The 26,147-nt window shown below is 53.6% G+C and overlaps 20 non-coding genes across 20 annotated transcripts; all 20 read left to right on the top strand.

Annotated features, from left to right (window-relative positions):
* Nucleotides 1–308: 308 nt before the first annotated feature.
* LOC126186267 (5S ribosomal RNA) lies at nt 309–427 on the top strand. Its single transcript, XR_007537368.1, has one exon. It is a non-coding gene; the product is annotated as a 5S ribosomal RNA (ribosomal RNA).
* Nucleotides 428–1,254: 827 nt separating this feature from the next.
* On the top strand, nt 1,255–1,373 carry LOC126185421 (5S ribosomal RNA). The gene has a single exon (XR_007537176.1). It is a non-coding gene; the product is annotated as a 5S ribosomal RNA (ribosomal RNA).
* An 832-nt stretch (nt 1,374–2,205) lies between these two features.
* On the top strand, nt 2,206–2,324 carry LOC126185286 (5S ribosomal RNA). The gene has a single exon (XR_007537047.1). It is a non-coding gene; the product is annotated as a 5S ribosomal RNA (ribosomal RNA).
* An 817-nt stretch (nt 2,325–3,141) lies between these two features.
* LOC126186406 (5S ribosomal RNA) lies at nt 3,142–3,260 on the top strand. The gene has a single exon (XR_007537500.1). It is a non-coding gene; the product is annotated as a 5S ribosomal RNA (ribosomal RNA).
* An 826-nt stretch (nt 3,261–4,086) lies between these two features.
* LOC126186289 (5S ribosomal RNA) lies at nt 4,087–4,205 on the top strand. Its single transcript, XR_007537388.1, has one exon. It is a non-coding gene; the product is annotated as a 5S ribosomal RNA (ribosomal RNA).
* An 818-nt stretch (nt 4,206–5,023) lies between these two features.
* LOC126186175 (5S ribosomal RNA) lies at nt 5,024–5,142 on the top strand. Its single transcript, XR_007537276.1, has one exon. It is a non-coding gene; the product is annotated as a 5S ribosomal RNA (ribosomal RNA).
* An 826-nt stretch (nt 5,143–5,968) lies between these two features.
* On the top strand, nt 5,969–6,086 carry LOC126185280 (5S ribosomal RNA). The gene has a single exon (XR_007537042.1). It is a non-coding gene; the product is annotated as a 5S ribosomal RNA (ribosomal RNA).
* An 826-nt stretch (nt 6,087–6,912) lies between these two features.
* On the top strand, nt 6,913–7,031 carry LOC126185271 (5S ribosomal RNA). Its single transcript, XR_007537033.1, has one exon. It is a non-coding gene; the product is annotated as a 5S ribosomal RNA (ribosomal RNA).
* An 827-nt stretch (nt 7,032–7,858) lies between these two features.
* LOC126186622 (5S ribosomal RNA) lies at nt 7,859–7,977 on the top strand. The gene has a single exon (XR_007537686.1). It is a non-coding gene; the product is annotated as a 5S ribosomal RNA (ribosomal RNA).
* Nucleotides 7,978–8,804: 827 nt separating this feature from the next.
* LOC126186461 (5S ribosomal RNA) lies at nt 8,805–8,923 on the top strand. The gene has a single exon (XR_007537553.1). It is a non-coding gene; the product is annotated as a 5S ribosomal RNA (ribosomal RNA).
* An 827-nt stretch (nt 8,924–9,750) lies between these two features.
* Nucleotides 9,751–9,869, top strand: LOC126185368 (5S ribosomal RNA). Its single transcript, XR_007537126.1, has one exon. It is a non-coding gene; the product is annotated as a 5S ribosomal RNA (ribosomal RNA).
* An 832-nt stretch (nt 9,870–10,701) lies between these two features.
* Nucleotides 10,702–10,820, top strand: LOC126186362 (5S ribosomal RNA). The gene has a single exon (XR_007537459.1). It is a non-coding gene; the product is annotated as a 5S ribosomal RNA (ribosomal RNA).
* Nucleotides 10,821–18,099: 7,279 nt separating this feature from the next.
* LOC126186297 (5S ribosomal RNA) lies at nt 18,100–18,218 on the top strand. Its single transcript, XR_007537396.1, has one exon. It is a non-coding gene; the product is annotated as a 5S ribosomal RNA (ribosomal RNA).
* Nucleotides 18,219–19,050: 832 nt separating this feature from the next.
* LOC126186449 (5S ribosomal RNA) lies at nt 19,051–19,169 on the top strand. Its single transcript, XR_007537543.1, has one exon. It is a non-coding gene; the product is annotated as a 5S ribosomal RNA (ribosomal RNA).
* An 816-nt stretch (nt 19,170–19,985) lies between these two features.
* Nucleotides 19,986–20,104, top strand: LOC126186243 (5S ribosomal RNA). Its single transcript, XR_007537344.1, has one exon. It is a non-coding gene; the product is annotated as a 5S ribosomal RNA (ribosomal RNA).
* Nucleotides 20,105–20,935: 831 nt separating this feature from the next.
* LOC126186241 (5S ribosomal RNA) lies at nt 20,936–21,054 on the top strand. The gene has a single exon (XR_007537343.1). It is a non-coding gene; the product is annotated as a 5S ribosomal RNA (ribosomal RNA).
* An 818-nt stretch (nt 21,055–21,872) lies between these two features.
* Nucleotides 21,873–21,991, top strand: LOC126186627 (5S ribosomal RNA). Its single transcript, XR_007537691.1, has one exon. It is a non-coding gene; the product is annotated as a 5S ribosomal RNA (ribosomal RNA).
* An 832-nt stretch (nt 21,992–22,823) lies between these two features.
* LOC126186610 (5S ribosomal RNA) lies at nt 22,824–22,942 on the top strand. The gene has a single exon (XR_007537675.1). It is a non-coding gene; the product is annotated as a 5S ribosomal RNA (ribosomal RNA).
* Nucleotides 22,943–23,759: 817 nt separating this feature from the next.
* Nucleotides 23,760–23,878, top strand: LOC126186495 (5S ribosomal RNA). Its single transcript, XR_007537586.1, has one exon. It is a non-coding gene; the product is annotated as a 5S ribosomal RNA (ribosomal RNA).
* An 817-nt stretch (nt 23,879–24,695) lies between these two features.
* On the top strand, nt 24,696–24,814 carry LOC126186599 (5S ribosomal RNA). The gene has a single exon (XR_007537664.1). It is a non-coding gene; the product is annotated as a 5S ribosomal RNA (ribosomal RNA).
* The last annotated feature ends 1,333 nt before the right edge of the window (nt 24,815–26,147 follow it).

Below are 26,147 nucleotides of genomic sequence, written 5' to 3'. Positions count from 1 at the left end.
ACACCCCGCACAGGACCTCCGCTGAACACCAGGGACAAGATGCGTCCTCCGCTAGTGTCGAAGGCTGCACGCGCCCAGCGAATGACAGGGGGTGCAACGAGCAGCAGTGCGTCTCACACACGCGGCGGTGCGCCCGCCAATTCGGCCGTCGCTCTGCTGGGACGCCGGGCGCGCCTCCCCGCGCCGTCCTCGAGGAACTGGCGGTTGCGGAAGGAAGCGCTTTCGTCAAATGCGGCCGAAAACTAACATTTTGTGTGTTGGGAGAAAAGCCGAACGCGAATTCTGCCGTGCTCCTACATTAGATGAGCGCCAACGGCCATACCATGATGAATACACCGGTTCTCGTCCGATCACCGATGTTAAGCATCATCGGGCCCGGGTAGTACTTGGATGGGTGACCGCCTGGGAAACCCGGGTGCTGTTGGCTCCCTTCCTTTTGTTTTTTTGTTATGTCGCCAGCCCAATTTTCAAACTACCTTTCTGTTGTGACAAAGATGCTTCCTTAAGCCTTTTAAACTACTGTAATGGTACGAAAATGCAGTAATTAACTCAGTTTGAGGGAGAATGTGCTAACCAAGTTTGCCAAGAAGACTTTGAAAACGACAAAACAGTACGAATCGGCAGGTGATTTCTGAAATACGTCACCGCCTATTGTTGTGTAGGAGTGTAGAGTTCCAAATTTGATTTGTAACCACGAATGTATTCCTTAGTCGTCTCGTCTCGTCCCGCAAACTTTTGTCGTGCTTGCGCTGTCATATGGACCACGACCCGAGCGGCAGCGAGCGGCAGTCGAGCAAAGTCGGGACAAGTCGGGACGGGGACAGGGACAGGGATAGGAATGGTGCGAATGCACTGCAAACTACGCAGACACCTGGTGTGAGGCGAGGCGAGGCGAGGCGAGGAAGCCCACATCGCTACCAGTGGCGCCCTCCAGCACGACACTGCCACACCCCGCACAGGCCCTCCGCTGAACACCAGGGACAAGATGCGTCCTCCGCTAGTGTCGAAGGCTGCACGCGCCCAGCGAATGACAGGGGGTGCAACGAGCAGCAGTGCGTCTCACACACGCGGCGGTGCGCCCGCCAATTCGGCCGTCGCTCTGCTGGGACGCCGGGCGCGCCTCCCCGCGCCGTCCTCGAGGAACTGGCGGTTGCGGAAGGAAGCGCTTTCGTCAAATGCGGCCGAAAACTAACATTCTGTGTGTTGGGAGAAAAGCCGAACGCGAATTCTGCCGTGCTCCTACATTAGATGAGCGCCAACGGCCATACCATGATGAATACACCGGTTCTCGTCCGATCACCGGAGTTAAGCATCGTCGGGCCCGGCTAGTACTTGGATGGGTGGACGCCTGGGAAACCCGGTTGCTGTTGACTCCCTTCCTTTTGTTTTTTTGTTATGTCGCCAGCCCAATTTTCAAACTACCTTTCTGTTGTGACAAAGATGCTTCCTTAAGCCTTTTAAACTACTGTAATGGTACGAAAATGCAGTAATTAACTCAGTTTGAGGGAGAATGTGCTAACCAAGTTTGCCAAGAAGACTTTGAAAACGACAAAACAGTACGAATCGGCAGGTGATTTCTGAAATACGTCACCGCCTATTGTTGTGTAGGAGTGTAGAGCTCCAAATTTGATTTGTAACCACGAATGTATTCCTTAGTCGTCTCGTCTCGTCCCGCAGACGTTTGTCGTGCTTGCGCTGTCATATGGACCACGACCCGAGCGGCAGCGAGCGGCAGTCGAGCAAAGTCGGGACAAGTCGGGACGGGGACAGGGACAGGGATAGGAATGGTGCGAATGCACTGCAAACTACGCAGACACCTGGTGTGAGGCGAGGCGAGGCGAGGCGAGGCGACGAAGCCCACATCACTACCAGTGGCGCCCTCCAGCACGACACTGCCACACCCCGCACAGGACCTCCGCTGAACACCAGGGACAAGATGCGTCCTCCGCTAGTGTCGAAGGCTGCACGCGCCCAGCGAATGACAGGGGGTGCAACGAGCAGCAGTGCGTCTCACACACGCGGCGGTGCGCCCGCCAATTCGGCCGTCGCTCTGCTGGGACGCCGGGCGCGCCTCCCCGCGCCGTCCTCGAGGAACTGGCGGTTGCGGAAGGAAGCGCTTTCGTCAAATGCGGCCGAAAACTAACATTTTGTGTGTTGGGAGAAAAGCCGAACGCGAATTCTGCCGTGCTCCTACATTAGATGAGCGCCAACGGCCATACCATGATGAATACACCGGTTCTCGTCCGATCACCGAAGTTAAGCATCATCGGGCCCGGCTAGTACTTGGATGGGTGGACGCCTGGGAAACCCGGGTGCTGTTGGCTCCCTTCCTTTTGTTTTTTTGTTATGTCGCCAGCCCAATTTTCAAACTACCTTTCTGTTGTGACAAAGATGCTTCCTTAAGCCTTTTAAACTACTGTAATGGTACGAAAATGCAGTAATTAATTCAGTTTGAGGGAGAATGTGCTAACCAAGTTTGCCAAGAAGACTTTGAAAACGACAAAACAGTACGAATCGGCAGGTGATTTCTGAAATACGTCACCGCCTATTGTTGTGTAGGAGTGTAGAGTTCCAAATTTGATTTGTAACCACGAATGTATTCCTTAGTCGTCTCGTCTCGTCCCGCAGACGTTTGTCGTGCTTGCGCTGTCATATGGACCACGACCCGAGCGGCAGCGAGCGGCAGTCGAGCAAAGTCGGGACAAGTCGGGACGGGGACAGGGACAGGGATAGGAATGGTGCGAATGCACTGCAAACTACGCAGACACCTGGTGTGAGGCGAGGCGAGGAAGCCCACATCGCTACCAGTGGCGCCCTCCAGCACGACACTGCCACACCCCGCACAGGCCCTCCGCTGAACACCAGGGACAAGATGCGTCCTCCGCTAGTGTCGAAGGCTGCACGCGCCCAGCGAATGACAGGGGGTGCAACGAGCAGCAGTGCGTCTCACACACGCGGCGGTGCGCCCGCCAATTCGGCCGTCGCTCTGCTGGGACGCCGGGCGCGCCTCCCCGCGCCGTCCTCGAGGAACTGGCGGTTGCGGAAGGAAGCGCTTTCGTCAAATGCGGCCGAAAACTAACATTTTGTGTGTTGGGAGAAAAGCCGAACGCGACTTCTGCCGTGCTCCTACATTAGATGAGCGCCAACGGCCATACCATGATGAATACACCGGTTCTCGTCCGATCACCGAAGTTAAGCATCATCGGGCCCGGGTAGTACTTGGATGGGTGACCGCCTGGGAAACCCGGGTGCTGTTGGCTCCCTTCCTTTTGTTTTTTTGTTATGTCGCCAGCCCAATTTTCAAACTACCTTTCTGTTGTGACGGAGATGCTTCCTTAAGCCTTTTATACTACTGTAATGGTACGAAAATGCAGTAATTAACTCAGTTTGAGGGAGAATGTGCTAACCAAGTTTGCCAAGAAGACTTTGAAAACGACAAAACAGTACGAATCGGCAGGTGATTTCTGAAATACGTCACCGCCTATTGTTGTGTAGGAGTGTAGAGTTCCAAATTTGATTTGTAACCACGAATGTATTCCTTAGTCGTCTCGTCTCGTCGCGCAGACGTTTGTCGTGCTTGCGCTGTCATATGGACCACGACCCGAGCGGCAGCGAGCGGCAGTCGAGCAAAGTCGGGACAAGTCGGGACGGGGACAGGGACAGGGATAGGAATGGTGCGAATGCACTGCAAACTACGCAGACACCTGGTGTGAGGCGAGGCGAGGCGAGGCGAGGAAGCCCACATCGCTACCAGTGGCGCCCTCCAGCACGACACTGCCACGCCCCGCACAGGCCCTCCGCTGAACACCAGGGACAAGATGCGTCCTCCGCTAGTGTCGAAGGCTGCACGCGCCCAGCGAATGACAGGGGGTGCAACGAGCAGCAGTGCGGCTCACACACGCGGCGGTGCGCCCGCCAATTCGGCCGTCGCTCTGCTGGGACGCCTGGCGCGCCTCCCGCGCCGTCCTCGAGGAACTGGCGGTTGCGGAAGGAAGCGCTTTCGTCAAATGCGGCCGAAAACTAACATTTTGTGTGTTGGGAGAAAAGCCGAACGCGAATTCTGCCGTGCTCCTACATTAGATGAGCGCCAACGGCCATACCATGATGAATACACCGGTTCTCGTCCGATCACCGAAGTTAAGCATCATCGGGCCCGGGTAGTACTTGGATGGGTGACCGCCTGGGAAACCCGGGTGCTGTTGGCTCCCTTCCTTTTGTTTTTTTGTTATGTCGCCAGCCCAATTTTCAAACTACCTTTCTGTTGTGACAAAGATGCTTCCTTAAGCCTTTTAAACTACTGTAATGGTACGAAAATGCAGTAATTAACTCAGTTTGAGGGAGAATGTGCTAACCAAGTTTGCCAAGAAGACTTTGAAAACGACAAAACAGTACGAATCGGCAGGTGATTTCTGAAATACGTCACCGCCTATTGTTGTATAGGAGTGTAGAGTTCCAAATTTGATTTGTAACCACGAATGTATTCCTTAGTCGTCTCGTCTCGTCCCGCAGACGTTTGTCGTGCTTGCGCTGTCATATGGACCACGACCCGAGCGGCAGCGAGCGGCAGTCGAGCAAAGTCGGGACAAGTCGGGACGGGGACAGGGACAGGGATAGGAATGGTGCGAATGCACTGCAAACTACGCAGACACCTGGTGTGAGGCGAGGCGAGGAAGCCCACATCGCTACCAGTGGCGCCCTCCAGCACGACACTGCCACACCCCGCACAGGCCCTCCGCTGAACACCAGGGACAAGATGCGTCCTCCGCTAGTGTCGAAGGCTGCACGCGCCCAGCGAATGACAGGGGGTGCAACGAGCAGCAGTGCGTCTCACACACGCGGCGGTGCGCCCGCCAATTCGGCCGTCGCTCTGCTGGGACGCCGGGCGCGCCTCCCCGCGCCGTCCTCGAGGAACTGGCGGTTGCGGAAGGAAGCGCTTTCGTCAAATGCGGCCGAAAACTAACATTTTGTGTGTTGGGAGAAAAGCCTGAACGCGACTTCTGCCGTGCTCCTACATTAGATGAGCGCCAACGGCCATACCATGATGAATACACCGGTTCTCGTCCGATCACCGAAGTTAAGCATCATCGGGCCCGGGTAGTACTTGGATGGGTGACCGCCTGGGAAACCCGGGTGCTGTTGGCTCCCTTCCTTTTGTTTTTTTGTTATGTCGCCAGCCCAATTTTCAAACTACCTTTCTGTTGTGACGGAGATGCTTCCTTAAGCCTTTTATACTACTGTAATGGTACGAAAATGCAGTAATTAACTCAGTTTGAGGGAGAATGTGCTAACCAAGTTTGCCAAGAAGACTTTGAAAACGACAAAACAGTACGAATCGGCAGGTGATTTCTGAAATACGTCACCGCCTATTGTTGTGTAGGAGTGTAGAGTTCCAAATTTGATTTGTAACCACGAATGTATTCCTTAGTCGTCTCGTCTCGTCGCGCAGACGTTTGTCGTGCTTGCGCTGTCATATGGACCACGACTCGAGCGGCAGCGAGCGGCAGTCGAGCAAAGTCGGGACAAGTCGGGACGGGGACAGGGACAGGGATAGGAATGGTGCGAATGCACTGCAAACTACGCAGACACCTGGTGTGAGGCGAGGCGAGGCGAGGCGAGGAAGCCCACATCGCTACCAGTGGCGCCCTCCAGCACGACACTGCCACGCCCCGCACAGGCCCTCCGCTGAACACCAGGGACAAGATGCGTCCTCCGCTAGTGTCGAAGGCTGCACGCGCCCAGCGAATGACAGGGGGTGCAACGAGCAGCAGTGCGGCTCACACACGCGGCGGTGCGCCCGCCAATTCGGCCGTCGCTCTGCTGGGACGCCGGGCGCGCCTCCCGCGCCGTCCTCGAGGAACTGGCGGTTGCGGAAGGAAGCGCTTTCGTCAAATGCGGCCGAAAACTAACATTTTGTGTGTTGGGAGAAAAGCCGAACGCGAATTCTGCCGTGCTCCTACATTAGATGAGCGCCAACGGCCATACCATGATGAATACACCGGTTCTCGTCCGATCACCGAAGTTAAGCATCATCGGGCCCAGCTAGTACTTGGAGGGTGACCGCCTGGGAAACCCGGGTGCTGTTGGCTCCCTTCCTTTTGTTTTTTTGTTATGTCGCCAGCCCAATTTTCAAACTACCTTTCTGTTGTGACAAAGATGCTTCCTTAAGCCTTTTAAACTACGGTAATGGTACGAAAATGCAGTAATTAACTCAGTTTGAGGGAGAATGTGCTAACCAAGTTTGCCAAGAAGACATTGAAAACGACAAAACAGTACGAATCGGCAGGTGATTTCTGAAATACGTCACCGCCTATTGTTGTGTAGGAGTGTAGAGTTCCAAATTTGATTTGTAACCACGAATGTATTCCTTAGTCGTCTCGTCTCGTCCCGCAGACGTTTGTCGTGCTTGCGCTGTCATATGGACCACGACCCGAGCGGCAGCGAGCGGCAGTCGAGCAAAGTCGGGACAAGTCGGGACGGGGACAGGGACACGGATAGGAATGGTGCGAATGCACTACAAACTACGCAGACACCTGGTGTGAGGCGAGGCGAGGCGAGGCGAGGAAGCCCACATCGCTACCAGTGGCGCCCTCCAGCACGACACTGCCACACCCCGCACAGGCCCTCCGCTGAACACCAGGGACAAGATGCGTCCTCCGCTAGTGTCGAAGGCTGCACGCGCCCAGCGAATGACAGGGGGTGCAACGAGCAGCAGTGCGTCTCACACACGCGGCGGTGCGCCCGCCAATTCGGCCGTCGCTCTGCTGGGACGCCGGGCGCGCCTCCCCGCGCCGTCCTCGAGGAACTGGGGTTGCGGAAGGAAGCGCTTTCCTCAAATGCGGCCGAAAACTAACATTTTGTGTGTTGGGAGAAAAGCCGAACGCGAATTCTGCCGTGCTCCTACATTAGATGAGCGCCAACGGCCATACCATGATGAATACACCGGTTCTCGTCCGATCACCGAAGTTAAGCATCATCGGGCCCTTCTAGTACTTGGATGGGTGACCGCCTGGGAAACCCGGGTGCTGTTGGCTCCCTTCCTTTTGTTTTTTTGTTATGTCGCCAGCCCAATTTTCAAACTACCTTTCTGTTGTGACAAAGATGCTTCCTTAAGCCTTTTAAACTACTGTAATGGTACGAAAATGCAGTAATTAACTCAGTTTGAGGGAGAATGTGCTAACCAAGTTTGCCAAGAAGACTTTGAAAACGACAAAACAGTACGAATCGGCAGGTGATTTCTGAAATACGTCACCGCCTATTGTTGTGTAGGAGTGTAGAGTTCCAAATTTGATTTGTAACCACGAATGTATTCCTTAGTCGTCTCGTCTCGTCCCGCAGACGTTTGTCGTGCTTGCGCTGTCATATGGACCACGACCCGAGCGGCAGCGAGCGGCAGTCGAGGAAAGTCGGGACAAGTCGGGACGGGGACAGGGACAGGGATAGGAATGGTGCGAATGCACTACAAACTACGCAGACACCTGGTGTGAGGCGAGGCGAGGCGAGGCGAGGAAGCCCACATCGCTACCAGTGGCGCCCTCCAGCACGACACTGCCACACCCCGCACAGGCCCTCCGCTGAACACCAGGGACAAGATGCGTCCTCCGCTAGTGTCGAAGGCTGCACGCGCCCAGCGAATGACAGGGGGTGCAGCGAGCAGCAGTGCGTCTCACACACGCGGCGGTGCGCCCGCCAATTCGGCCGTCGCTCTGCTGGGACGCCGGGCGCGCCTCCCCGCGCCGTCCTCGATGTACTGGCGGTTGCGGAAGGAAGCGCTTTCGTCAAATGCGGCCGAAAACTAACATTTTGTGTGTTGGGAGAAAAGCCGAACGCGAATTCTGCCGTGCTCCTACATTAGATGAGCGCCAACGGCCATACCATGATGAATACACCGGTTCTCGTCCGATCACCGAAGTTAAGCATCATCGGGCCCGGCTAGTACTTGGATGGGTGACCGCCTGGGAAACCCGGGTGCTGTTGGCTCCCTTCCTTTTGTTTTTTTGTTATGTCGCCAGCCCAATTTTCAAACTACCTTTCTGTTGTGACAAAGATGCTTCCTTAAGCCTTTTAAACTACTGTAATGGTACGAAAATGCAGTAATTAACTCAGTTTGAGGGAGAATGTGCTAACCAAGTTTGCCAAGAAGAGTTTGAAAACGACAAAACAGTACGAATCGGCAGGTGATTTCTGAAATACGTCACCGCCTATTGTTGTGTAGGAGTGTAGAGTTCCAAATTTGATTTGTAACCACGAATGTATTCCTTAGTCGTCTCGTCTCGTCCCGCAGACGTTTGTCGTGCTTGCGCTGTCATATGGACCACGACCCGAGCGGCAGCGAGCGGCAGTCGAGCAAAGTCGGGACAAGTCGGAACGGGGACAGGGACAGGGATAGGAATGGTGCGAATGCACTGCAAAATACGCAGACACCTGGTGTGAGGCGAGGCGAGGCGAGGCGAGGAAGCCCACATCGCTACCAGTGGCGCCCTCCAGCACGACACTGCCACACCCCGCACAGGCCCTCCGCTGAACACCAGGGACAAGATGCGTCCTCCGCTAGTGTCGAAGGCTGCACGCGCCCAGCGAATGACAGGGGGTGCAACGAGCAGCAGTGCGGCTCACACACGCGGCGGTGCGCCCGCCAATTCGGCCGTCGCTCTGCTGGGACGCCGGGCGCGCCTCCCCGCGCCGTCCTCGAGGAACTGGCGGTTGCGGAAGGAAGCGCCTTCGTCAAATACGGCCGAAAACTAACATTTTGTGTGTTGGGAGAAAAGCCGAACGCGAATTCTGCCGTGCTCCTACATTAGATGAGCGCCAACGGCCATACCATGATGAATACACCGGTTCTCGTCCGATCACCGAAGTTAAGAATCATCGGGCCCGGCTAGTACTTGGATGGGTGACCGCCTGGGAAACCCGGGTGCTGTTGGCTCCCTTCCTTTTGTTTTTTTGTTATGTCGCCAGCCCAATTTTCAAACTACCTTTCTGTTGTGACAAAGATGCTTCCTTAAGCCTTTTAAACTACTGTAATGGTACGAAAATGCAGTAATTAACTCAGTTTGAGGGAGAATGTGCTAACCAAGTTTGCCAAGAAGACTTTGAAAACGACAAAACAGTACGAATCGGCAGGTGATTTCTGAAATACGTCACCGCCTATTGTTGTGTAGGAGTGTAGAGTTCCAAATTTGATTTGTAACCACGAATGTATTCCTTAGTCGTCTCGTCTCGTCCCGCAGACGTTTGTCGTGCTTGCGCTGTCATATGGACCACGACCCGAGCGGCAGCGAGCGGCAGTCGAGCAAAGTCGGGACAAGTCGGGACGGGGACAGGGACAGGGATAGGAATGGTGCGAATGCACTACAAACTACGCAGACACCTGGTGTGAGGCGAGGCGAGGCGAGGCGAGGAAGCCCACATCGCTACCAGTGGCGCCCTCCAGCACGACACTGCCACACCCCGCACAGGCCCTCCGCTGAACACCAGGGACAAGATGCGTCCTCCGCTAGTGTCGAAGGCTGCACGCGCCCAGCGAATGACAGGGGGTGCAACGAGCAGCAGTGCGTCTCACACACGCGGCGGTGCGCCCGCCAATTCGGCCGTCGCTCTGCTGGGACGCCGGGCGCGCCTCCCCGCGCCGTCCTCGATGTACTGGCGGTTGCGGAAGGAAGCGCTTTCGTCAAATTCGGCCGAAAACTAACATTTTGTGTGTTGGGAGAAAAGCCGAACGCGAATTCTGCCGTGCTCCTACATTAGATGAGCGCCAACGGCCATACCATCAAGAATACACCGGTTCTAGTCCGATCACCGAAGTTAAGCATCATCGGGCCCGGCTAGTACTTGGATGGGTGACCGCCTGGGAAACCCGGGTGCTGTTGGCTCCCTTCCTTTTGTTTTTTTGTTATGTCGCCAGCCCAATTTTCAAACTACCTTTCTGTTGTGACAAAGATGCTTCCTTAAGCCTTTTAAACTACTGTAATGGTACGAAAATGCAGTAATTAACTCAGTTTGAGGGAGAATGTGCTAACCAAGTTTGCCAAGAAGACTTTGGAAACGACAAAACAGTACGAATCGGCAGGTGATTTCTGAAATACGTCACCGCCTATTGTTGTGTAGGAGTGTAGAGTTCCAAATTTGATTTGTAACCACGAATGTATTCCTTAGTCGTCTCGTCTCGTCCCGCAGACGTTTGTCGTGCTTGCGCTGTCATATGGACCACGACCCGAGCGGCAGCGAGCGGCAGTCGAGCAAAGTCGGGACAAGTCGGGACGGGGACAGGGACAGGGATAGGAATGGTGCGAATGCACTGCAAACTACGCAGACACCTGGTGTGAGGCGAGGCGAGGCGAGGCGAGACGAGGAAGCCCACATCGCTACCAGTGGCGCCCTCCAGCACGACACTGCCACACCCCGCATAGGCCCTCCGCTGAACACCAGGGACAAGATGCGTCCTCCGCTAGTGTCGAAGGCTGCACGCGCCCAGCGAATGACAGGGGGTGCAACGAGCAGCAGTGCGTCTCACACACGCGGCGGTGCGCCCGCCAATTCGGCCGTCGCTCTGCTGGGACGCCGGGCGCGCCTCCCCGCGCCGTCCTCGAGGAACTGACGGTTGCGGAAGGAAGCGCTTTCGTCAAATGCGGCCGAAAACTAACATTTAGTGTGTTGGGAGAAAAGCCGAACGCGAATTCTGCCGTGCTCCTACATTAGATGAGCGCCAACGGCCATACCATGATGAATACACCGGTTCTCGTCCGATCACCGAAGTTAAGCATCATCGGGCCCGGCTAGTACTTGGATGGGTGACCGCCTTGGAAACCCGGGTGCTGTTGGCTCCCTTCCTTTTGTTTTTTTGTTATGTCGCCAGCCCAATTTTCAAACTACCTTTCTGTTGTGACAAAGATGCTTCCTTAAGCCTTTTAAACTACTGTAATGGTACGAAAATGCAGTAATTAACTCAGTTTGAGGGAGAATGTGCTAACCAAGTTTGCCAAGAAGACTTTGAAAACGACAAAACAGTACGAATCGGCAGGTGATTTCTGAAATACGTCACCGCCTATTATTGTGTAGGAGTGTAGAGTTCCAAATTTGATTTGTAACCACGAATGTATTCCTTAGTCGTCTCGTCTCGTCCCGCAGACGTTTGTCGTGCTTGCGCTGTCATATGGACCACGACCCGAGCGGCAGCGAGCGGCAGTCGAGCAAAGTCGGGACAAGTCGGGACGGGGACAGGGACATGGATAGGAATGGTGCGAATGCACTGCAAACTACGCAGACACCTGGTGTGAGGCGAGGCGAGGCGAGGCGAGGCGACGAAGCCCACATCGCTACCAGTGGCGCCCTCCAGCACGACACTGCCACACCCCGCACAGGCCCTCCGCTGAACACCAGGGACAAGATGCGTCCTCCGCTAGTGTCGAAGGCTGCACGCGCCCAGCCGGACGTGTGTTAGGCTCGTGCCTGCTGACACCTTCGTGTGCTGCAGGCGGTGTCTTCGTCGCGTGTTTGGTGCTGCGCCTCGCAGCGTTCTCTCTTCTCTACTAGTTCCTGTAAGTTTATTGACGCTTTATTATGAATCGTGCTAACTCCGTACAGTGTGTTTTTGATAGGAACGCGGCTAGACCGTCGCCTTTTGATGTACACGAATGGGTATTTTCCGAATTGCGTATTCCCGAATCTGATTTGATCGGTATCCAGCTTGACTTTATTCAAAACTCTGTATTTTTGAAACTTCCGACCGCGGATTTTGTAGACAAGCTTGTTACCGAAAGTGGTGGAGTTAAGAAGTTTAAGCACGTGGACGGTGCTTTGTCTGATGTTTTGATTCTGCCGGCAGGCTTCGGCATTCGAAATGTGAAAGTTTATAATGTTCCGTTCGAATGCCCAAATGAGGCCATTGCTCGTAAACTCGGAGAATTTGGCACCGTGCTTAGTGTGGAGAATGATGTGTGGCCTGCAGGATTTAGGTACCGGGTTCTGAGTGGTGTTCGGACGGTCCGTGTAGATTTGAAGAAACATATACCGTCGTATTTGCTCATTGCTGGCACGCGCGCTTTCCTCAGCTATAGTGGGCAGCCGCAGACGTGCTCCGTGTGTGGCAAAACAGATCATTTGCGACAAACCTGCACTTTACGCAGGCCGGCTCAGCTGCCGCGCGAAGCTGCTGATACCTCCACGTATGCGGGCGCGTTGGTTGGACCCCCCTCGATCACCCCGCCCGACCGACCGGTTTCTGCCGCTCCTGCAGCTGAGGCTCCTGTGTCTGACAATGTGACTCCGCCCACAGTTGTCGTTCCCCCGGTTGTGTCAGAACAAAGTTTACCTGCCGATCACACCCCTCGCGAGGTCCGTATTGCTGATTTGCCAGCCGTCAGTGTTTCGGACGTGCCCGTTCCGGAGACTTCTGAAATGTTGGTCGCGTCACCACGGCCGATTTCAGTCCCCGCCCCGCCGACAGACAAGCGGAAATTGCCGTCACAGCCGGGCCCGTCCACCGCCGGCGAGGCGGATGCTAGCGGTGCCGAAAGTGAGGTGTCCCAAGCTTCCACTCAGTCCGCCCCTGCCGATCCAAAACCGAAGCGTAAAAGGTCAAAGAAGCGTTCGAAAACGGCGCCCACTGAGGGCGTCGACGTCACCTTCGACCAGGCGGTTGAGGGACTGACGGATACTTTGGTCCAAGAGCGTCGCGACGCACCTTTCGTACACGGTCCGCCTGTGTCGGTGCCCACCGCCCCCGCTTCCCGGCCCGTTCCGGACGCCGTACCTGCTCCTTCGGACACCATGCAGTGGTCTGATGATGTGGAGGAGGATCACTTTTTCTAGTTCCGCTTAAGTTACAGAGTCCACCCTGACGCGTGCATTCCACCAGTTACGCGTCCTCACCCTTAATATCAATCACATCCGAAGTGACCGTAAAGTTCACGCCCTCTTACACTTTTTGCAATCTGCTCGTTGCGATGTGGTTTTCCTTCAAGAAATAACAGCTGACGTTGTCCCGCATCTTACTGCCTATAATGTAATTCTTAATATTGATCCGGAAGCGACCTTTGGTACGGCTATTTTAATCACGCCCGGTTTAGAGTATAAACACGTAGAAATTTTACCGAATGGACGAGGGTTGGCATGTGTTATCTGCGACATATTTTTTGTTAACGTGTATGCCCCCTCTGGAACTGACAATAAACGTCTGAGGGATACTTTTTTCCATCATGATTTATGTCAGCTCTTCCATCGAAACCACCGACGGATCATCTTAGGTGGTGATTTTAATTGTGTCTTGCGTGATGCCGACCAGGAGCCGACGGCGAATAAGTGTCTTGCACTGCAAACTTTAGTTGACACTTTTAAACTTGAGGACACGTGGCTTTGTTTTAGTCCGACTGCTACAGGTTTTACTTATTTTTATCCTACTGGGCATAGTAGATTGGACAGATTTTATATATCGCCGGACCTCGCTGCTCAAATCTTGCAGGCAGAAGTTGCTCCCGTCGCTTTTTCGGATCATTGTGGTTATTTGTGTGCTTTTAATGTTCCGTCTGTTCGCCCAGAACGTACGCGATCCTACTGGAAATTCAATGTTAGTGTTTTGGATGACGTCAGTCTTGTCGAACAGGTGCATTTGTTGTGGCACCAACTTCTTCAGAGCCGCCCACAGGCGGGTTCTACTGTCGATTGGTGGCTCCGTCACGCTAAACCGGCTATTCGTACTCTGCTCATTAATTACTGTCGTGACAAGGCCCATTGGGAAGTGATGACGGTCGCTTTCTATCGCGATTGTTTACAGGATTTAATTACTCGGGTTACCGACCGCCCTGAACTCCTTCCCACGTTACGGAAAATTAAGACGAAGATTTTAAACCATCTGCATCGGAAGGCACAGGGCTCTGTTGTCCGTAGCAGGCCTTTCGATCCCACTTTGGAGGAACCGCTTTCATTGTATCATTTACGACGGGCCCGTCTGCGGCGTGAAAAACTTTTATTCACCGACTGGATGACGCGTGACGGTCTTAGGACTTCAGATTGCCGGGTGATTCAGGACGAAATTTACGATCACTACTCTAATCTCTTTCAATCTCAACCTTTGAATGAAGCCTCCTTGCAGATGTTTTTACACGACCTGCCTTCTATTTTAACGCGTCAGGATAGACTTCTTTTAAATGAGCGTTTTACAGCTGCTGATGTTTCTGCCGCCGTTAAGGCTAGCCCGAAGGGAAAGGCCCCTGGCCATGACGGCATTCCTGTGGAATTTTATGTGAAATTTTCCGGTCTTTTAACTGATACTTTTGTTGCCATGGTGAATGAAATACATAATGGTCTCGATGTGCCGGAAGAATTTTTAGAGGGTCTCGTCGTCCTCATCCCGAAAACCACTGGCATCCCAAGTGCGGTGACTTTACGGCCGATCACACTCTTAAACGCCGATTATAAAATCATAGCACGCTGCTTTTCCCACCGTTTGCGGCCGGCGTTGAAGACCGTCATTAGTCCTTCTCAATCGTGTGCCGTACCTGGACGGAATATTTATGACGCTGTACTCGCGTATCGTGAGTGTATCGCTTCTGCCTCGTCACGCCGTGGCGGCCGGGCTGCGATACTTTCCATTGATTTTCATAACGCGTTTGATAGAATTAGTCACGAGTACTTGCGGCGGGTCATGTCTAAGTTTGGATTTGGTTTAACATTCACGCATGTGATATCTAACCTTCTGAAATCGGCTACATCCAGAATCCTTTTTCATGGCCAGGCCGGTGATGTCCTCAGGATGAACAGATCCGTCCGCCAAGGGTGCCCACTTTCCATGGGATTATTCGTTTTAGCGTTGGATCCTCTGATCCGTAAGATAACAAATGTTTGCCACGGTGTCCCGTTTGGTACGGGTTCGCTTGTCTGTCGGGCGTATGCGGACGACTTGGGTGTTTTTATCCAACGTCCCGATGATATTGATACGCTCCGCCTCATTCTTCACCAATTTGAAACGGCATCGGGTGCGGTTGTGAACCCCCGTAAGTCCATCTTACTGCCGCTTACTGCGACCATGAGGGCTGTCCGTCGTGATTGGTATACCGTAAGGTTGCGACATAAGATTCTCGGGATCCAGATGACTGCCAATGTACAACAAATGGCGGTGATAAATTGGCGCGCGGTGTTATATTCTGTACGAGCGGCGACTCAGGCTGCCGCCAAACGAAATTTGTCTTTGCTGGATAGAGCTTCGGTTGTAAATACCCAGGTGTTGGCCAAGGCCTGGTACTTGGCTCAAGTTTTGCCGGTGCCGAAGGAGATTGAACGGGCAATCAAGCATGCTGTTTCTTGGTTGGTCTGGCGAGGCGAAATCTTTAAAGTCGCCTACAATATTTGCACGCTCCCGCCGGACAGGGGCGGCGTCGGTATGGTTGATTTTCCTTCAAAGTGTGCTGCCCTTTTGCTCCACCGAACCAACCGTGTAATAGCCAATGCGGGGCTTAGCCCCACGTCGGTACTCTTCGACCTTTACCGCCCTGCTTCTCTCCGCGCGCCTGTCTCTGTCCAGGCTATCCCGTACAGATTGAATTTCGTTCGCCAGTATTTCCTCCACACTAGCTATCTGATAGGCGACGACCGGCGCAGGGGTAGCGTCAGCGCGATCGCAGAGGCCCTCCGCGGAACTCTGCCGACTAACAAATGGGAGTTGAGGCTGCCGCAATGCGATTGGCGGACGGTGTGGTCCAACATTTCCAGTAAATTGTTGACATCCGATGTTCGGGCCACCTGGTATAAAGTTGTGAATCGCACCGTTGCCACGAATGCGAAACTCCACGCAATCAATCTCCTCCCGAGTGGCCTCTGCGGGCGGTGCGCGGCTGAGGACACGATCGAACACCGTTTTGTGTGCCCCCAGTTTCAAGAGGTATGGGATGCCACCCGTGAGATGTTGGCATTGATCAATCGGACTACCCCGCGTGCCATACAGCCTTTGTATATCCTGGTTCCCGACTGGCGGCCGTATCCTGCCACCAAGAGAAACGCTACCGTGTGGATCGCTGCGCATGCTGCACATGCGATTTTTTCTCTTCGACTCATGGATCGCTTGCAGTTTTTGACGTATCTTTGGGACTACTATGGGCGGGAGAAACGTAACCCGCAGTATGTTTCCAATTATGCCCGATTTTTAGATGTACCTCTACGGACCGCCTTTACCAAATTACATATTTCTCTCCTGCCATGATTATGTACTTTCCATTCCACTGTTCCTTTTGGTGGAATGTGCGGAATGATATCATTGTTCTATTCTTGATGTATGACAGTTAATTTGTCTCACCGGCTCGACTAATCTTCCGCCATTTTGGGAGGTTGTCCTTAGGATTGCCATATTGGTTTTTTTTTTTTTTCTCTCCTGGATTTGACGATTTGTTCCCTAATTGCTGACTTTTCCTAAATTTTTGTGACTATTGCAGGACTGTCAATTGCCTTGTCCCTGAACTGTGAGACGGTGCTTAAAGATATTTTGTGTTGAAACGGTTGCCTCTTGGGCACGGAAATCCAGCTTATCGAGAAGACGAAATATGTTTGCTGCTGCCGGAATTGTGTAGAATTCACCTTTACCGTGCGCCGGACATATTTGGCACGTATAGTGTGCTCGTTCGTGTGTGTTTTTTATTTTTAAATTTTCTTTGAGAGTCTCTTTACTTTTGCTTTTCTCTTGCGGCGGGAGGCCTCCGCTGCTGACTTGTGGTCATTGTCCTTCTAGAATGGTTTTTTATTTGTGTTTCGCGTTTGCGTTCTTCCTTCCTCACGTTATATCCACACCTTCAGCGGATGGTATTCCTTTCTCACATCGTTTTGGACATGTTTCCGCTGGCCACAATGGACCTTTGTTCTCCTAAAGGATCTCAACAAAAAAAAAAAAAAAAAATAAAAAAAAATAAAAAAAAATAATAAATAAATAAAAAAAAAATAAAGAAAAAAAAAAAGAAACCAATAAGAAAAATGCTGATCTCACACAAAAAAAAAAAAAATAAAGAGAGTACAATACACCACCTTTTCCGTTATTCCCTGTTTCTTGGGTTGGGAGGGCGAGGGAGACACTGTGGCCGGGCCTCGGATTGCGACCCCCGCCCACTCTGCCTCCACCGCCACCCTGGCCTGCTCTTACAATGAAGTATATTTAGTTGAAAAAAAAAAAATACTCTCAAAAAAAAAAAAAAAAAAAAAAAGTTCTCGTCCGATCACCGAAGTTAAGAATCATCGGGCCCGGCTAGTACTTGGATGGGTGACCGCCTGGGAAACCCGGGTGCTGTTGGCTCCCTTCCTTTTGTTTTTTTGTTATGTCGCCAGCCCAATTTTCAAACTACCTTTCTGTTGTGACAAAGATGCTTCCTTAAGCCTTTTAAACTACTGTAATGGTACGAAAATGCAGTAATTAACTCAGTTTGAGGGAGAATGTGCTAACCAAGTATGGCCAAGAAGACTTTGAAAACGAAAAAACAGTACGAATCGGCAGGTGATTTCTGAAATACGTCACCGCCTATTGTTGTGTAGGAGTGTAGAGTTCCAAATTTGATTTGTAACCACGAATGTATTCCTTAGTCGTCCCGTCTCGTCTCGTCCCGCAGCCGTTTGTCGTGCTTGCGCTGTCATATGGACCTCGACCTGAGCGGCAGCGAGCGGCAGTCGAGCAAAGTCGGGACAAGTTGGGACGGGGACAGGGACAGGGATAGGAATGGTGCGAATGCACTGCAAACTACGCAGACACCTGGTGTGAGGCGAGGCGAGGCGAGGCGAGGAAGCCCACATCGCTACCAGTGGCGCCCTCCAGCACGACACTGCCACACCCCGCACAGGCCCTCCGCTGAACACCAGGGACAAGATGCGTCCTCCGCTAGTGTCGAAGGCTGCACGCGCCCAGCGAATGACAGGGGGTGCAACGAGCAGCAGTGCGGCTCACACACGCGGCGGTGCGCCCGCCAATTTGGCCGTCGCTCTGCTGAGACGCCGGGCGCGCCTCCCCGCGCCGTCCTCGAGGAACTGGCGGTTGCGGAAGGAAGCGCTTTCGTCAAATTCGGCCGAAAACTAACATTTTGTGTGTTGGGAGAAGAGTCGAACGCGAATTCTGCCGTGCTCCTACATTAGATGAGCGCCAACGGCAATACCATGATGAATACACCGGTTCTCGTCCGATCACCGAAGTTAAGCATCATCGGGCCCGGCTAGTACTTGGATGGGTGACCGCCTGGGAAACCCGGGTGCTGTTGGCTCTCTTCCTTTTGTTTTTTTGTTATGTCGCCAGCCCAATTTTCAAACTACCTTTCTGTTGTGACAAAGATGCTTCCTTAAGCCTTTTAAACTACTGTAATGGTACGAAAATGCAGTAATTAACTCAGTTTGAGGGAGAATGTGCTAACCAAGTTTGCCAAGAAGACTTTGAAAACGACAAAACAGTACGAATCGGCAGGTGATTTCTGAAATACGTCACCGCCTATTGTTGTGTAGGAGTGTAGAGTTCCAGATTTGATTTGTAACCACGAATGTATTCCTTAGTCGTCTCGTCTCGTCCCGCAGACGTTTGTCGTGCTTGCGCTGTCATATGGACCACGACCCGAGCGGCAGCAAGCGGCAGTCGAGCAAAGTCGGGACAAGTCGGGACGGGGACAGGGACAGGGATAGGAATGGTGCGAATGCACTGCAAACTACGCAGACACCTGGTGTGAGGCGAGGCGAGGCGAGGCGAGGCGAGGAAGCCCACATCGCTACCAGTGGCGCCCTCCAGCACGACACTGCCACACCCCGCACAGGCCCTCCGCTGAACACCAGGGACAAGATGCGTCCTCCGCTAGTGTCGAAGGCTGCACGCGCCCAGCGAATGACAGGGGGTGCAACGAGCAGCAGTGCGTCTCACACACGCGGCGGTGCGCCCGCCAATTCGGCCGTCGCTCTGCTGGGACGCCGGGCGCGCCTCCCCGCGCCGTCCTCGAGGAACTGGCGGTTGCGGAAGGAAGCGCTTTCGTCAAATGCGGCCGAAAACTAACATTTTGTGTGTTGGGAGAAAAGCCGAACGCGAATTCTGCCGTGCTCCTACATTAGATGAGCGCCAACGGCCATACCATGGTGAATACACCGGTTCTCGTCCGATCACCGAAGTTAAGCATCATCGGGCCCGGCTTGTACTTGGATGGGTGACCGCCTGGGAAACCCGGGTGCTGTTGGCTCCCTTCCTTTTGTTTTTTTGTTATGTCGCCAGCCCAATTTTTAAAACTACCTTTCTGTTGTGACAAAGATGCTTCCTCAAGCCTTTTAAACTACTGTAATGGTACGAAAATGCAGTAATTAACTCAGTTTGAGGGAGAATGTGCTAACCAAGTTTGCCAAGAAGACTTTGAAAACGACAAAACAGTACGAATCAGCAGGTGATTTCTGAAATACGTCACCGCCTATTGTTGTGTAGGAGTGTAGAGTTCCAAATTTGTTTGTAACCACGAATGTATTCCTTAGTCGTCTCGTCTCGTCCCGCAGACGTTTGTCGTGCTTGCGCTGTCATATGGACCACGACCCGAGCGGCAGCGAGCGGCAGTCGAGCAAAGTCGGGACAAGTCGGGACGGGGACAGGGACAGGGATAGGAATGGTGCGAATGCACTGCAAACTACGCAGACACCTGGTGTGAGGCGAGGCGAGGAAGCCCACATCGCTACCAGTGGCGCCCTCCAGCACGACACTGCCACACCCCGCACAGGCCCTCCGCTGAACACCAAGGACAAGATGCGTCCTCCGCTAGTGTCGAAGGCTGCACGCGCCCAGCGAATGACAGGGGGTGCAACGAGCAGCAGTGCGTCTCACACACGCGGCGGTGCGCCCGCCAATTCGGCCGTCGCTCTGCTGGGACGCCGGGCGCGCCTCCCGCGCCGTCCTCGAGGAACTGGCGGTTGCGGAAGGAAGCGCTTTCGTCAAATGCGGCCGAAAACTAACATTTTGTGTGTTGGGAGAAAAGCCGAACGCGAATTCTGCCGTGCTCCTACATTAGATGAGCGCCAACGGCCATACCATGATGAATACACCGGTTCTCGTCCGATCACCGAAGTTAAGCATCATCGGGCCCGGCTAGTACTTGGATGGGTGACCGCCTGGGAAACCCCGGTGCTGTTGGCTCCCTTCCTTTTGTTTTTTTGTTATGTCGCCAGCCCAATTTTCAAACTACCTTTCTGTTGTGACAAAGATGCTTCCTTAAGCCTTTTAAACTACTGTAATGGTACGAAAATGCAGTAATTAACTCAGTTTGAGGGAGAATGTGCTAACCAAGTTTGCCAAGAAGACTTTGAAAACGACAAAACAGTACGAATCGGCAGGTGATTTCTGAAATACGTCACCGCCTATTGTTGTGTAGGAGTGTAGAGTTCCAAATTTGATTTGTAACCACGAATGTATTCCTTAGTCGTCTCGTCTCCTCCCGCAGACGTTTGTCGTGCTTGCGCTGTCATATGGACCACGACCCGAGCGGCAGCGAGCGGCAGTCGCGCAAAGTCGGGACAAGTCGGGACGGGGACAGGGACAGGGATAGGAATGGTGCGAATGCACTGCAAACTACGCAGACACCTGGTGTGAGGCGAGGCGCGGCGAGGCGAGGCGAGGAAGCCCACATCGCTACCAGTGGCGCCCTCCAGCACGACACTGCCACACCCCGCACAGGCCCTCCGCTGAACACCAGGGACAAGATGAGTGCTCCGCTAGTGTCGAAGGCTGCACGCGCCCAGCGAATGACAGGGGGTGCAACGAGCAGCAGTGCGTCTCACACACGCGGCGGTGCGCCCGCCAATTCGGCCGTCGCTCTGCTGGGACGCCGGGCGCGCCTCCCGCGCCGTCCTCGAGGAACTGGCGGTTGCGGAAGGAAGCGCTTTCGTCAAATGCGGCCGAAAACTAACATTTTGTGTGTTGGGAGAAAAGCCGAACGCGAATTCTGCCGTGCTCCTACATTAGATGAGCGCCAACGGCCATACCATGATGAATACACCGGTTCTCGTCCGATCACCGAAGTTAAGCATCATCGGGCCCGGCTAGTACTTGGATGGGTGACCGCCTGGGAAACCCCGGTGCTGTTGGCTCCCTTCCTTTTGTTTTTTTGTTATGTCGCCAGCCCAATTTTCAAACTACCTTTCTGTTGTGACAAAGATGCTTCCTTAAGCCTTTTAAACTACTGTAATGGTACGAAAATGCAGTAATTAACTCAGTTTGAGGGAGAATGTGCTAACCAAGTTTGCCAAGAAGACTTTGAAAACGACAAAACAGTACGAATCGGCAGGTGATTTCTGAAATACGTCACCGCCTATTGTTGTGTAGGAGTGTAGAGTTCCAAATTTGATTTGTAACCACGAATGTATTCCTTAGTCGTCTCGTCTCGTCCCGCAGACGTTTGTCGTGCTTGCGCTGTCATATGGACCACGACCCGAGCGGCAGCGAGCGGCAGTCGAGCGGCAGTCGGGACAAGTCGGGACGGGGCCAGGGACAGGGATAGGAATGGTGCGAATGCACTGCAAACTACGCAGACACCTGGTGTGAGGCGAGGCGAGGAAGCCCACATCGCTACCAGCGGCGCCCTCCAGCACGACACTGCCACACCCCGCACAGGCCCTCCGCTGAACACCAGGGACAAGATGCGTCCTCCGCTAGTGTCGAAGGCTGCACGCGCCCAGCGAATGACAGGGGGTGCAACGAGCAGCAGTGCGTCTCACACACGCGGCGGTGCGCCCGCCAATTCGGCCGTCGCTCTGCTGGGACGCCGGGCGCGCGTCCCCGCGCCGTCCTCGAGGAACTGGCGGTTGCGGAAGGAAGCGCTTTCGTCAAATGCGGCCGAAAACTAACATTTTGTGTGTTGGGAGAAAAGCCGAACGCGAATTCCGCCGTGCTCATACATTAGATGAGCGCCAACGGCCATACCATGATGAATACACCGGTTCTCGTCCGATCACCGAAGTTAAGCATCATCGGGCCCGGCTAGTACTTGGATGGGTGACCGCCTGGGAAACCCGGGTACTGTTGACACCCTTCCTTTTGTTTTTTTGTTATGTCGCCAGCCCAATTTTCAAACTACCTTTCTGTTGTGACAAAGATGCTTCCTTAAGCCTTTTAAACTACTGTAATGGTACGAAAATGCAGTAATTAACTCAGTTTGAGGGAGAATGTGCTAACCAAGTTTGCCAAGAAGACTTTGAAAACGACAAAATAGTACGAATCGGCAGGTGATTTCTGAAATACGTCACCGCCTATTGTTGTGTAGGAGTGTAGAGTTCCAAATTTGATTTGTAACCACGAATGTATTCCTTAGTCGTCTCGTCTCGTCCCGCAGACGTTTGTCGTGCTTGCGCTGTCATATGGACCACGACCCGAGCGGCAGCGAGCGGCAGTCGAGCAAAGTCGGGACAAGTTGGGACGGGGACAGGGACAGGGATAGGAATGGTGCGAATGCACTGCAAACTACGCAGACACCTGGTGTGAGGCGAGGCGCGGCGAGGCGAGGCGAGGAACCCCACATCGCTACCAGTGGCGCCCTCCAGCACGACACTGCCACACCCCGCACAGGCCCTCCGCTGAACACCAGGGACAAGATGCGTCCTCCGCTAGTGTCGAAGGCTGCACGCGCCCAGCGAATGACAGGGGGTGCAACGAGCAGCAGTGCGTCTCACACACGCGGCGGTGCGCCCGCCAATTCGGCCGTCGCTCTGCTGGGACGCCGGGCGCGCCTCCCCGTGCCGTCCTCGAGGAACTGGCGGTTGCGGAAGGAAGCGCTTTCGTCAAATGCGGCCGAAAACTAACATTTTGTGTGTTGGGAGAAAAGCCGAACGCGAATTCTGCCGTGCTCCTCCATTAGATGAGCGCCAACGGCCATACCATGATGAATACACCGGTTCTCGTCCGATCACCGAAGTTAAGCATCATCGGGCCCGGCTAGTACTTGGATGGGTGACCGCCTGGGAAACCCGGGTGCTGTTGGCTCCCTTCCTTTTGTTTTTTTGTTATGTCGCCAGCCCAATTTTCAAACTACCTTTCTGTTGTGACAAAGATGCTTCCTTAAGCCTTTTAAACTACTTTAATGGTACGAAAATGCAGTAATTAACTCAGTTTGAGGGAGAATGTGCTAACCAAGTTTGCCAAGAAGACTTTGAAAACGACAAAACAGTACGAATCGGCAGGTGATTTCTGAAATACGTCACCGCCTATTGTTGTGTAGGAGTGTAGAGTTCCAAATTTGATTTGTAACCACGAATGTATTCCTTAGTCGTCTCGTCTCGTCCCGCAGACGTTTGTCGTGCTTGCGCTGTCATATGGACCACGACCCGAGCGGCAGCGAGCGGCAGTCGAGCGGCAGTCGGGACAAGTCGGGACGGGGCCAGGGACAGGGATAGGAATGGTGCGAATGCACTGCAAACTACGCAGACACCTGGTGTGAGGCGAGGCGAGGTAGCCCACATCGCTACCAGCGGCGCCCTCCAGCACGACACTGCCACACCCCGCACAGGCCCTCCGCTGAACACCAGGGACAAGATGCGTCCTCCGCTAGTGTCGAAGGCTGCACGCGCCCAGCGAATGACAGGGGGTGCAACGAGCAGCAGTGCGTCTCACACACGCGGCGGTGCGCCCGCCAATTCGGCCGTCGCTCTGCTGGGACGCCGGGCGCGCTTCCCGCGCCGTCCTCGAGGAACTGGCGGTTGCGGAAGGAAGCGCTTTCGTCAAATGCGGCCGAAAACTAACATTTTGTGTGTTGGGAGAAAAGCCGAACCCGAATTCTGCCGTGCTCCTACATTAGATGAGCGCCAACGGCCATACCATGATGAATACACCGGTTCTCGTCCGATCACCGAAGTTAAGCATCATCGGGCCCGGCTAGTACTTGGATGAGTGACCGCCTGGGAAACCCCGGTGCTGTTGGCTCCCTTCCTTTTGTTTTTTTGTTATGTCGCCAGACCAATTTTCAAACTACCTTTCTGTTGTGACAAAGATGCTTCCTTAAGCCTTTTAAACTACTGTAATGGTACGAAAATGCAGTAATTAACTCAGTTTGAGGGAGAATGTGCTAACCAAGTTTGCCAAGAAGACTTTGAAAACGACAAAACAGTACGAATCGGCAGGTGATTTCTGAAATACGTCACCGCCTATTGTTGTGTAGGAGTGTAGAGTTCCAAATTTGATTTGTAACCACGAATGTATTCCTTAGTCGTCTCGTCTCGTCCCGCAGACGTTTGTCGTGCTTGCGCTGTCATATGGACCACGACCCGAGCGGCAGCGAGCGGCAGTCGAGCAAAGTCGGGACAAGTCGGGACGGGGACAGGGACAGGGATAGGAATGGTGCGAATGCACTGCAAACTACGCAGACTCCTGGTGTGAGGCGAGGCGAGGAAGCCCACATCGCTACCAGTGGCGCCCTCCAGCACGACACTGCCACACCCCGCACAGGCCCTCCGCTGAACACCAGGGACAAGATGCGTCCTCCGCTAGTGTCGAAGGCTGCACGCGCCCAGCGAATGACAGGGGGTGCAACGAGCAGCAGTGCGTCTCACACACGCGGCGGTGCGCCCGCCAATTCGGCCGTCGCTCTGCTGGGACGCCGGGCGCGCCTCCCCGCGCCGTCCTCGAGGAACTGGCGGTTGCGGAAGGAAGCGCTTTCGTCAAATGCGGCCGAAAACTAACATTTTGTGTGGTGGGAGAAAAGCCGAACGCGAATTCTGCCGTGCTCCTACATTAGATGAGCGCCAACGGCCATACCATGATGAATACACCGGTTCTCGTCCGATCACCGAAGTTAAGCATCATCGGGCCCGGCTAGTACTTGGATGGGTGACCGCCTGGGAAACCCGGGTGCTGTTGGCTCCCTTCCTTTTGTTTTTTTGTTATGTCGCCAGCCCAATTTTCAAACTACCTTTCTGTTGTGACAAAGATGCTTCCTTAAGCCTTTTAAACTACTGTAATGGTACGAAAATGCAGTAATTAACTCAGTTTGAGGGTGAATGTGCTAACCAAGTTTGCCAAGAAGACTTTGAAAACGACAAAACAGTACGAATCGGCAGGTGATTTCTGAAATACGTCACCGCCTATTGTTGTGTAGGAGTGTAGAGTTCCAAATTTGATTTGTAACCACGAATGTATTCCTTAGTCGTCTCGTCTCGTCCCGCAGACGTTTGTCGTGCTTGCGCTGTCATATGGACCACGACCCGAGCGGCAGCGAGCGGCAGTCGCGCAAAGTCGGGACAAGTCGGGACGGGGACAGGGACAGGGATAGGAATGGTGCGAATGCACTGCAAACTACGCAGACACCTGGTGTGAGGCGAGGCGAGGCGAGGCGAGGATGCCCACATCGCTACCAGTGGCGCCCTCCAGCACGACACTGCCACACCCCGCACAGGCCCTCCGCTGAACACCAGGGACAAGATGCGTCCTCCGCTAGTGTCGAAGGCTGCACGCGCCCATCCGGACGTGTGTTAGGCTCGTGCCTGCTGACACCTTCGTGTGCTGCAGGCGGTGTCTTCGTCGCGTGTTTGGTGCTGCGCCTCGCAGCGTTCTCTCTTCTCTACTAGTTCCTGTAAGTTTATTGACGCTTTATTATGAATCGTGCTAACTCCGTACAGTGTGTTTTTGATAGGAACGCGGCTAGACCGTCGCCTTTTGATGTACACGAATGGGTATTTTCCGAATTGCGTATTCCCGAATCTGATTTGATCGGTATCCAGCTTGACTTTATTCAAAACTCTGTATTTTTGAAACTTCCGACCGCGGATTTTGTAGACAAGCTTGTTACCGAAAGTGGTGGAGTTAAGAAGTTTAAGCACGTGGACGGTGCTTTGTCTGATGTTTTGATTCTGCCGGCAGGCTTCGGCATTCGAAATGTGAAAGTTTATAATGTTCCGTTCGAATGCCCAAATGAGGCCATTGCTCGTAAACTCGGAGAATTTGGCACCGTGCTTAGTGTGGAGAATGATGTGTGGCCTGCAGGATTTAGGTACCGGGTTCTGAGTGGTGTTCGGACGGTCCGTGTAGATTTGAAGAAACATATACCGTCGTATTTGCTCATTGCTGGCACGCGCGCTTTCCTCAGCTATAGTGGGCAGCCGCAGACGTGCTCCGTGTGTGGCAAAACAGATCATTTGCGACAAACCTGCACTTTACGCAGGCCGGCTCAGCTGCCGCGCGAAGCTGCTGATACCTC

This window comes from Schistocerca cancellata, chromosome 4 (assembly GCF_023864275.1).
Source record: "Schistocerca cancellata isolate TAMUIC-IGC-003103 chromosome 4, iqSchCanc2.1, whole genome shotgun sequence".
Lineage (NCBI taxonomy): Eukaryota > Metazoa > Arthropoda > Insecta > Orthoptera > Acrididae > Schistocerca > Schistocerca cancellata.
Note: the sequence above shows the minus strand (reverse complement) of the source record. Positions and strands in the feature narration are given on the sequence as shown.